We start from the raw sequence: 9,845 nt of genomic DNA, 5'->3' as shown, positions 1-9,845 counted from the left end.
ACTTAGGACATTAGCCAGACAGGACCACAGCTGGGGAAGAGACTGAATTCCCATGAAGGCTCTCAAAGGCCTTCTGATTGCTAAAGGCAGTGCCTTCCTCAGAGTTTAGGAATATTCCAAACATATTTGTCACTCAAAGTTTTGATTCTAATTGGAGGCAGGTGGAGAGCCACAGGGTACAAACTTTTGAAGGACTATAATTTTCATTTGCTGTTGGAAAGGAGAGAAAGTTGGGAGTAAGATAATAAAGCAATTAAAAGTTTTCTCAGTAACAGTGAGGAGACAGGCCCTGAAGGTAGCTTGCATCAGTTTGCAGCATCAGGGAAACTCCTCTGGGAGGCCCGGCCCAAGGCGCAAGTCTGCAGTCTGAGTGTTGCCTCAGCAGCTGATGTCATGATGTCAAGTTCCACTTCTGTTTGTTAGAAGCTGTTATCCTTGCCCAGGGGGACTTTCTAAGTCTGCTCTCTGCCTTTCTATGCCTCATGGACGTGCAGGTCCTACTCTGGGGGGCACACTCCGTACTCTAGCCCTCCACACCACTGCAAAATCCTTTAAGTCAGAGCCTAGTGGCTGCATGCTGTGACCCTTCCAAGCCTGTGCACACTGCCTCATCTGAGGCAGCCTTTTTTGTTACATATGTACAAAGTTACATACACCCCACTTGGCAAAGGTCCCAAAAGGCAAATCCCAGAAGTTGTAAAAATGTCATACTAATTGATTGGTAGGAGATAAAGTTTTTCCGCTTTGGTATGCATTAATTCATTTCTCTTGGTGAAAGTCTAGTCCTCTTTTACATTATTACATGTCTCCCCATAAACCATGAACTATAAGTAATCTGATTATAAAAATTGTTTTTTAAAAAAGTAATACATTTCTGATTCTAATTTAGATCCCCCCCCCCCCCATGGATAAAAAGTATTCAGTTAGGAGGCTGGAGAGATTGGGTTAGCAGTTAAGAGTTCTTCTAGAGGACCAGAATTCTATTCCCAGCACCCATGGTAGGTGATTAGGTCACTAGTAACTCCACTGCAGAGGATCTAGCGCCCTCTCCTGGCCTCCAATGGTACCCACCCACACATGGCGCATACACATATACACAGCACGTACACACATGGCACACACATACACAAGTAAAAATAAATGATTTGTAAAGGTTATTAAGTTACAAATAGCAGCCATGAAAAATGTGTCATTACTTATTCTTTATTACCATCACAGTTTCTAATTGTTCTGCCTTCCACAAACTGCTGTGACTGTAGGTCCGTGGTTATCAACCTGTGGGGTTGAGACTCCTTTGATAGGTATGCCCAATAGATTCATGTGTTGAGTGCTTAGCCATGGGGAGTGGTACTATTAGGAGGTGTGCCCTTATTGGAGGAGGGGTGGTCTTGCAAAAGGATGTATGTCACTGTGGGGTCAGGCTTTGAGGTCTTCTATGCACAAGCTCCACCCAGTGTGGAATTCCAGTGTCCTGACTGGCTTCAGATGAGCTCCTCACACACCATGTCTGCTTTTACGCTGTCATGCTTCCCACCATGATGATAATGGACTAGACCTCTGAAACTGTAACCCAGCCCCAACTAAATGTTTTCTCTTATAAGAGTTTCTATGGGGGCTGGTGAGATGGCTCAGTGGGTAAGAGCACTGACTGCTCTTACAAAGGTCCCGAGTTCAATTCCCAGCAATCATATGGTGACTCATAACCATCTGTAATGAGATCTGACACCCTCTTCTGATGTGTCTGAAGACAGCTTCAGTGTACTTATGTATAATAATAAATAAATCTTTTTTTTTTTTTTTTGAGACAGGGTTTCTCTGTATAGCTCTGGCTCTCCTGGAACTCACTTTGTAGACTATGATGGCCTCGAACTCAGAAATCTGCCTCCCTCTGCCTCCCAAGCACTGGGATTAAAGGCATGTGCCACCACACCCAGCTCATAAATAAATCTTTGAAAACAATGCTTAAAAAAAAGTTTCGGGCTGGTGAGATGGCTCAGTGGGTAAGAGCACCCGACTGCTCTTCCAAAGGTCCTAAGTTCAAATCCCAGCAACCACATGGTGGCTTACAACCATCCGTAATGAGATCTGACTCCCTCTTCTGGAGTGTCTGAAGACAGCTACAGTGTACTTACATATAATAAATAAATATAATAAATAAAATAAAATTTTTTGATTTATTTATTATATGTAAGTACATATATTTATATATTATACTTACATATAATAAATAAATAAATAAATAAATAAATAAAAAGTTTCTATGGTTTTGGTGTCTCTTCACAGCAATAAAACCCAAACTAAGACAGAAAAATTGGTACCAGGGACTGGGGCATGCTTTGATAGGCCTGACCATGCTTTTGTTTGAAAGAATGTGGATTATGGAATTTTATATTAGAAAAGCAATGGAATGCTTTAAGTGGGGCTTAATGGGTCATCCTAGTGGGAATATGAAAGACTGGTGATAAGGATTATTTGAACTGTAGAAACCTGGCTCAAGAGGTTTCAAAGAAGAAGAATTTAAGTATGTTGTCTAGATTTTGTTCTCGTGTTATTTTGGTGAAGAATGTGTCTGTTTGTTGCCCTTGTCTGAAAACTCTGCCTGAGTCTAAGGTAAAGAGATTTAGATTAATTGCATTGGCAAAGGAAATCTCAAAGCAGCCTAATATAGACTCAGTCCTATGGTTTACTCTTATGAGGAGTGTTTTGCAAATGAAGCAAACTGTACCAGAAAAAAATATAAAATGTATGGTTCAAGGATTGAAGGGGCACCAGGAAGTGGAATGGAGCTAAATAGTGTTAAAGATGATAAACAGATTAAAGATAATACATGAAATTGAGGGAATGGGGATCTTGCCCCAAGATTCCACCCAGCTAAATTTCCATCTTTTGAAAAAGGGACATTGCCACCTATTCTAAGTTTATCATGCATTTGTACTTGTATGAGGGGTAGTTATGTTAAGTGTTATTATAACTTAGTTATTCTTTTCATTTGGAAAGAAGGAAATAAGATTGTGAGCCAGGTCGACAAAGAATAGATTGTAACAGCTATTCTAGGTTATTAACTTGTCTACATCTGGAATGAACTGCAATCCAGAATTGGAGGGCACACCTGTGATCCAGATTTTGAGGCAGGTAGAGAATGTGCCTTTGATCCAAATCTCGAGTCTGAAAGATACAGGCTTTCAATCTAGATCTTGAAGTGGTATGACATGCCCTTTTGATCCCAATTGGCACAAGCCTTTAATCAAGATCTTTTTTTTTTAAAGATTTATTTATTATTCTATGTAAGTACACTGTAGCTGTCTTTAGACACACCGGAGGAGGGCATCAGATCTCATTGTGAGTGGTTGTGAGCCACCATGTTGTTGCTGGGATTTGAACTCAGGACCTTCAGAAGAGCAGTCAGTGCTCTTACCTGCTGAGCCATCTCTCCAGCCCTTTAATCAAGATCTTAAGGCATAGTAGCCATGTTTATAAAGGTCAATTAAAGAAAAGCTTAGGTCCAGGCATGGTGACACACACCCATAATCTCAGCACCGAGGAGACAGAAGCAAGTATATCTCTGGGTTCAAGTCTAACCTGGTCTATAGAGTGAGTTCCAGGACAGACAGGGCTATACAGAGAAGTCCTGTCTTGAAAAATAATAAGTAAGCAAACAAAATAAAATAATTAATAGCACCTGTGGATGAGCTTGGCAATAGTAGATCAATGACACTAGACTGTTTTCTTTGGTGAGTTTTTTTTTTTTTTTTGAGATTGTGTGGTGAGAGATGCAAAATCAATATTAAGGAGAACTCAGTGTAGTTGTCTTTTGCTACTTTATGGTATATTCTTTCTTTCACTGTCTTTCCACACTTTCAACCCCCTAACATTAGATAGGAGAGAGAAAAGGATAGAAAGGAAAGGGGGTGACGTTATCATTATAGACTACTTCCTGATTAGGGTAATAGAGTTACTTGGGGCAAGTTTGATTTTTCACCATCAGAATATCTAATTTCTTCTTTTTTCTTCTTTGTGTACAACTACTTAACAAACTGTTAAGTACTACTTAACAGCAGCCAGCAACTAATAACCCACAGCACCTCTTGGAGCCCTAGCATCTATACATCCTCTGAAAAATTCCCAGAATTCCAAACATAGCACAATTGCAGAAACTATCTGCCACTGGCAAAATCATGCCCCTGTTAGAGCACGAGGCAATTCATAGTCAGCTACTGTGAACAATCCATAGCAGCCCAACATCCCACACCTGGGATTAAAATAAAAACATATTCTTAAAATATTTCTGTGTATTTTAAAGAATCCAAAATTCTCACTACAGCTCTGCATTTCCTTATAGCCATGGTATAAGCTAGAGAAAGTTTAAGACTAGAGAGAAGTTCTCTATATGTGGTGGTTTGAATGAGAATGGCCCCATAGGCTCAAAGACTTGACTACATGGTCTCTAGTTGGTGGAACTGTTTTGGAAGGATTAGGAGGTGTGGTCTTGTTGGAGTAGGTGTGTCATGGGGGTGGGCTTTGAAGCTCCTGCTGCCATACCTTTGCTCTGCCCATAGAATCTAACTCTCTGAACCTTCAAGGCCAGTTCAACACTTTCCTTTAAAAGTTGCTTTTGGTCATCTGATTCATCCCAGAAACAGAAATACTAACAAGTTACCAGGTAATTGAGATGAGGGTGATATGAACAGAATGGGATTTAACTTTCCTTATTTTTATTTGGGTTTAATTTTTATTTATTTTTTCCTAAAAATTCTAAAGATTATACTACAGTGCAAATCTCTAGTTCTCATTAATCACCCAGGGCAAAAACAAAACAAAAAAAAAAAAAAACCAACCAACCAAACCAAACCAAACAAAACACCAGAACAGATTAATAAGGGATTATAAATTGTACTAAAATGTTTAAACTTTTTCTTAGAACAATGCAGAGCCCAAGGGTAAAAATACCAACATAGCTTTTACCACAGAAAACAGAGAGAGCATGAAGACTGGGAAGAGGGGCAGCTATGGAGATTTAAGGGGCACATTGTAAGGAGTGACTAATAATGGACACAGCTAAACAGATGTTAGACCAGAGACACATTCAATCTCAAATGAAAAAGGCACAGCATTACAGGTGTTTATTTCTACTGAGGAGATGTGATCTACACATTTTCAAATGGGGCTTAGACATGCCAGTTACCCAGAGATGGTTCTCACAGATTTACCTTACTGACTTTAAACATAGTTCAAAGCCAGATGTGCTGAAGGGGATTCTTGAGCTGCTGGGCTGCTACCACATGTTAGTGCCCAGTACTCTCAGTGCAAATATCCACACCAGGGGCTACTCAAGCGATGGCTCAGTGGTTAAGAGCACCAGCCCAGGTTTGGTTCCACATGATGGATCACAACAGTATGTAACTCTAGTTCTAGGGGATCCAATCCCCTCTTCTATCCTCCTCGGGCACCAGGCTTATACATGGTACATATACATATAGACAACTATATATACATAAAAACAAAAATCTTGGAGCTGGAGAGATGGCTCAGTGGTTGAGAGCACTAACTGTTCTTCCAGAGGACATGAATTCAATTTCCAGCACCTACGTGGCAGCTCACAACTGTCTGTAACTCCAGGATCCAACACCCTCACACTGACATACATACAGTCAAAACATCAATGCACATAATATAGAAATAAATAAATTATTTTTTAAAATAAAAGTTTAAATTAAAATTCAGTTATAGCACGCTACCTATACACTGTTTTTGTTTTTGTTTTCTGAGACAGGGGTTCTCTGTGTAGCCCTGGCTGTCCTGGAACTCACTCTATAGACTAGGCTGGCCTTGAACTCAGAGATCTGCCTGCCTCTTCCTCCTGAGTGTTGGGATCAAAGCCACCACAGGCAGCTCAAAGATTAAATAACCCGCAGCTGCTCAGGGTTGAGGCAGTGCACTATCATCATGAGTGGCAGAGGCTCATCAGAAAAGAGACAGCAATTTAGTATATGCAATTGGGTGATGGCATGGATAGTTCTTAAAATATTTATTATTTTTATAGCATTAAAAATCATAGCTGGGAGGTGGTGGCGCACGCCTTTAATCCCAGCACTTGGGAGGCAGAGGCAGGCAGATTTCTGAGTTCGAGGCCAGCCTGGTCTACAGAGTGAGTTCCAGGACAGCCAGGGCTACACAGAGAAACCCTGTCTCAGAAAATCAAACCACAAACAAACAAAGACAAAATCTTTGGCTAACGTAAAAACTTCAATTGTCCTGTGGAAGATTTGCTTCTCAAATTTTAATAATTTCCACACTTGACTTGCTAAAACTAAGCTGGAAGTCAGTCTGAGCACCAGCCTGTGTTGGCTTTTCTGTTTTTGTCCTTCTCCTCTCTCTTTTTTTTTCCCCAGGGACCAAAACCAGTCTTTACTGGCCTCGGCTACTTGAGGGGGATGAATCGGGAGGAGTGGGTGGCACCGATCCCGGGCTGGCCGGCCGTGCTTCACGGGTTTGTAGGTGATAGAGAACTCGCCCAGGTAGTGGCCGATCATCTCTGGTTTGAGCTCCACCTGGTTGAAGGTCTTGCCGTTGTACACGCCCACCATGCTACCCACCATCTCGGGCAGGATGATCATGTCCCTCAGGTGCGTCTTCACCACCTCGGGCTTCTCCATGGGTGGCGCCTCCTTCTTGGCCTTTCTCAAGCGCTTGAGCAGTGAGTGCTGCTTCCTCCGAAGACCATGGTTCAGGCGCCGCCTCTGGCGGGCGCTGTACAGCTGCATCAGCTGCTCATAAGACATGTCGAGCAGTTGGTCGAGGTCTACGCCACGGTAGGTGAACTTGCAGAAGGTCCGCTTCTTCTTCTGCTCCACTTCGGCCATCTTGGCGGTTACTCGGAAAAGGAAGTACTGTCCTTCTCTTTTTGAATGAATACACTTGCATGCCGGAGTTGTCACTGGCAAACTGTCTAACATGCATGAAACCCTAGGGTGGATCCCAGTGCTATTTAAGGAGGGCTGGTGGTACAGCGCTGTAACTGAAGCATTAAGGGGTTGGAGGCACAAGCAGCACAAGTTCAAGGTCATGCTGGCTACTATCTTCGTCAGGGTTTTACTGCTGTGAGCAGACACCATGACCAAGGCAACTCTTACAAAAAACATTTAGTTGGGGCTGGCTTACAGGTCCAGAGATTCAGTCCAGTATCATCAAGACATGACAGCATCCAGGCAGGCGTGGGGCAGGCAGAGCTGAGAGTTCTGCATCTTTATCTGAAGGCTGCTATGAGGACCCTCACTTCCATGCAGCTAGGTTGAGGGCATTTAAGCCCATCCCTACCGTGACACACCTATTCCAACAAGGCTACACCTCTTGATAGTGCCACTCCCTGGGCCAGTCATATACAAACCATTACAGATACATAAAATGTTGGAGGCCAGTCTGGACTATGTGAAACTGTTTAAACACACATGTTACACACACACACACACACACACACACACACATCCCATAAGACCTCAACACTACACAAAGAACTATAGTCAACTAAGGAGTTCTGAGCTCGAGAGAGACAATTCTCTCCAGGAAAGAGCACACCAACTGGACATCCAGTGCCAAATGGTCATCCCTAAATACATATATACAGGGAACATATGGACTGAGCAGATTATATTAAGAATGTATATGTGGAGAGCTCTTGGGGCCACTTCCAGGAATTGGGCTAGGACAAAGGAGTAGGCTCAGATAAGAATTTGACATTAGGCTAGGACAAGGCTTAAGATGAATACAGCCAAGTACTGTATTGTATTCCTTGTATCTTGGTTATCCCGATAAACCTCTAGACACAGTGACCATGGGACTTTGTTTATTGCCTTGCTTGTTCCTTTACTACTTTGTCTTTGATCTAGAACTGACCCTATCCTTTGCATGTACCTAGCATGGCATAAAAGCAGACTGGAAAAACGTAAACCTGTTTCAGCTTCAGCTTCAGGCCTGGCTGGAGTCATGTTATAGTGTTGTCTTTTCTTTCTTAATCCTCACTCCTTCCTGTTGATTGTCTGAGCTGACGTGTGTATGTGTGTGTGTGTGTGTGTGTGTGTGTGTGTGTGTGTTTCTAATATATTAGTTTAAAAAAAAGGACATGAATTTGAAGGAGCTCAAGGATGGGTGTACATGAGGGTTTGAAGGAATTAAAGGGAAGGGAGAAAGGTTATATTATAAACTCACTATATATATCACACTCTTGAAGAAAAGACCAGCAAGATAGATGATTCAGTCAGTAAATGTGCTTAAAGGGGGCTGGCGAGATGGCTCAGTGGTTAAGAGCGCCAACTGCTCTTCCGAAGGTCCCGAGTTCAAATCCCAGCAACCACATGGTGGCTCACAACCATCCGTAACGAAATCTAATGCCCTCTTGGAGTATCTGAGGACAAACACAGTGTACTTACATATAATAAATAAATAAATCTTTTTTAAAAATGTGTTTACAGCTAAGCCTGAAGACCTGAGTTCAATTCCCAAGATTTACACAGTGGGAAGCACCGAGCTCAGACCTCCACACAGGTGTGACATGAGTGTAATCACACACACACACATACACACAAATAAACATAATACAAATAAATAAAATATATGCAAGTTGAGTCTTTGAAGCTCTGAGAACATATTATTTGCCTGTTTTCTTAATTCATTCACCTCCTCAGCTTACGCATTTGTTGATATCTTAGAAAATACTTATGTTTTTATGAGTATGCTTGTGCATATTTATGCTGGAATCTCTGGAGGTCAGAAGAGGGCATTGGATCCTCTGGAACTGGAGATACAGATGGTTGTGAGCCACCATGTGGCTGCTGGGAACCAAATCAACATCCTGTGCAAGAGCAGCTACCAATGCTCTTAGTCACGAAGCCATCTCCCCAGCTCTCCTCCCCTTTTGGATGGAATCTCTTGTAGCTCAAGCTAGCTTCTCACTTGCTTTGTAGTAGAACTTCAGATTCTCCTTCCCCCACCTCCTAAGGGTTAGGATTACAAGCATGTGCCACCATACCCATATGTTATTGATAGTCCTTATGAAACATTTATTTGCTGGGCTAGAGAGATGTAGCAAGCATTAGCACTTGCTGCTGCTCTTCCAGAGGACCTGAGTTCAGTTCCCAGCATGCAGAGGATCTGACACTTTTGGCCTTCAAAGTACATACACACCCACTCACATATATACATGCTCATAATTTAAAAAAATATTATTTTGGGGCCGGGCAGTGGTGGCACACACCGTTAATTCCAGCACTCGGGAAGCAGAGGCAGGCAGATCTCTGAGTTCGAGGCCAGCCTGGTCTATAAAGTGAGTTCCAGGACAGCCAGGGCTATACAGAGAAACATGGCCCACCTGTGCTGTGCACTAGAGGGCAGGTCTGTGGGTGGCATGGCAGTCTGCAGGTCTCCGTTTACATCCCTCTTCAATGGGCTGCCTGGATTTGATCTGATTTTGATGAGTCCTAGGCACAAGACAGCTTTGGCCAGTCCAGGCATCAAGTTAGGATGCACAAAAGACTGTCATCTGCACTGCCCCTGACCAATATAAGAACACCACTACCAACAAGGTGTCTCTTTACCCATGGCCAGGGGGAGCTTAAAGTGGGTTTTATCTTCATTTCCCCAACAGATAAAGATGGTGAACACATTTTAAGTGTCTCCTGAGGAGGCAGAGGCAGGTCTGTGAGTTCAAGGCCAGTCAGAGCTATATGAGACCCTGTCTCAAACCAAACCAAACCAAATCAAAAAGTGTCTCCTAGCCATCTGCATCTCTTCCTTTGAGAACTTGGTGCTTAGTTCTGGGGCCCTTTCCTAATTGGGTTGTAAAGGTTCTCTCC

At 42.6% G+C, this 9,845-nt stretch overlaps 1 non-coding gene and 1 pseudogene across 1 annotated transcript; both read right to left on the bottom strand.

Annotated features, from left to right (window-relative positions):
- Window positions 1-6,374: 6,374 nt before the first annotated feature.
- Window positions 6,375-6,882, bottom strand: Gm8460 (annotated as a pseudogene).
- Window positions 6,883-9,461: 2,579 nt separating this feature from the next.
- LOC115490479 lies at window positions 9,462-9,602 on the bottom strand. The gene has a single exon (XR_003956594.1). It is a non-coding gene; the product is annotated as a small nucleolar RNA SNORA48 (small nucleolar RNA).
- Between the last annotated feature and the right edge of the window lie 243 nt (window positions 9,603-9,845).

The sequence above is a fragment of the Mus musculus genome, chromosome 6 (assembly GCF_000001635.26).
Source record: "Mus musculus strain C57BL/6J chromosome 6, GRCm38.p6 C57BL/6J".
Taxonomy (NCBI): Eukaryota; Metazoa; Chordata; class Mammalia; order Rodentia; family Muridae; genus Mus; species Mus musculus.
The sequence above is the reverse complement of the archived record's forward strand: the minus strand, read 5'-3'. Positions and strand labels throughout refer to the sequence as shown.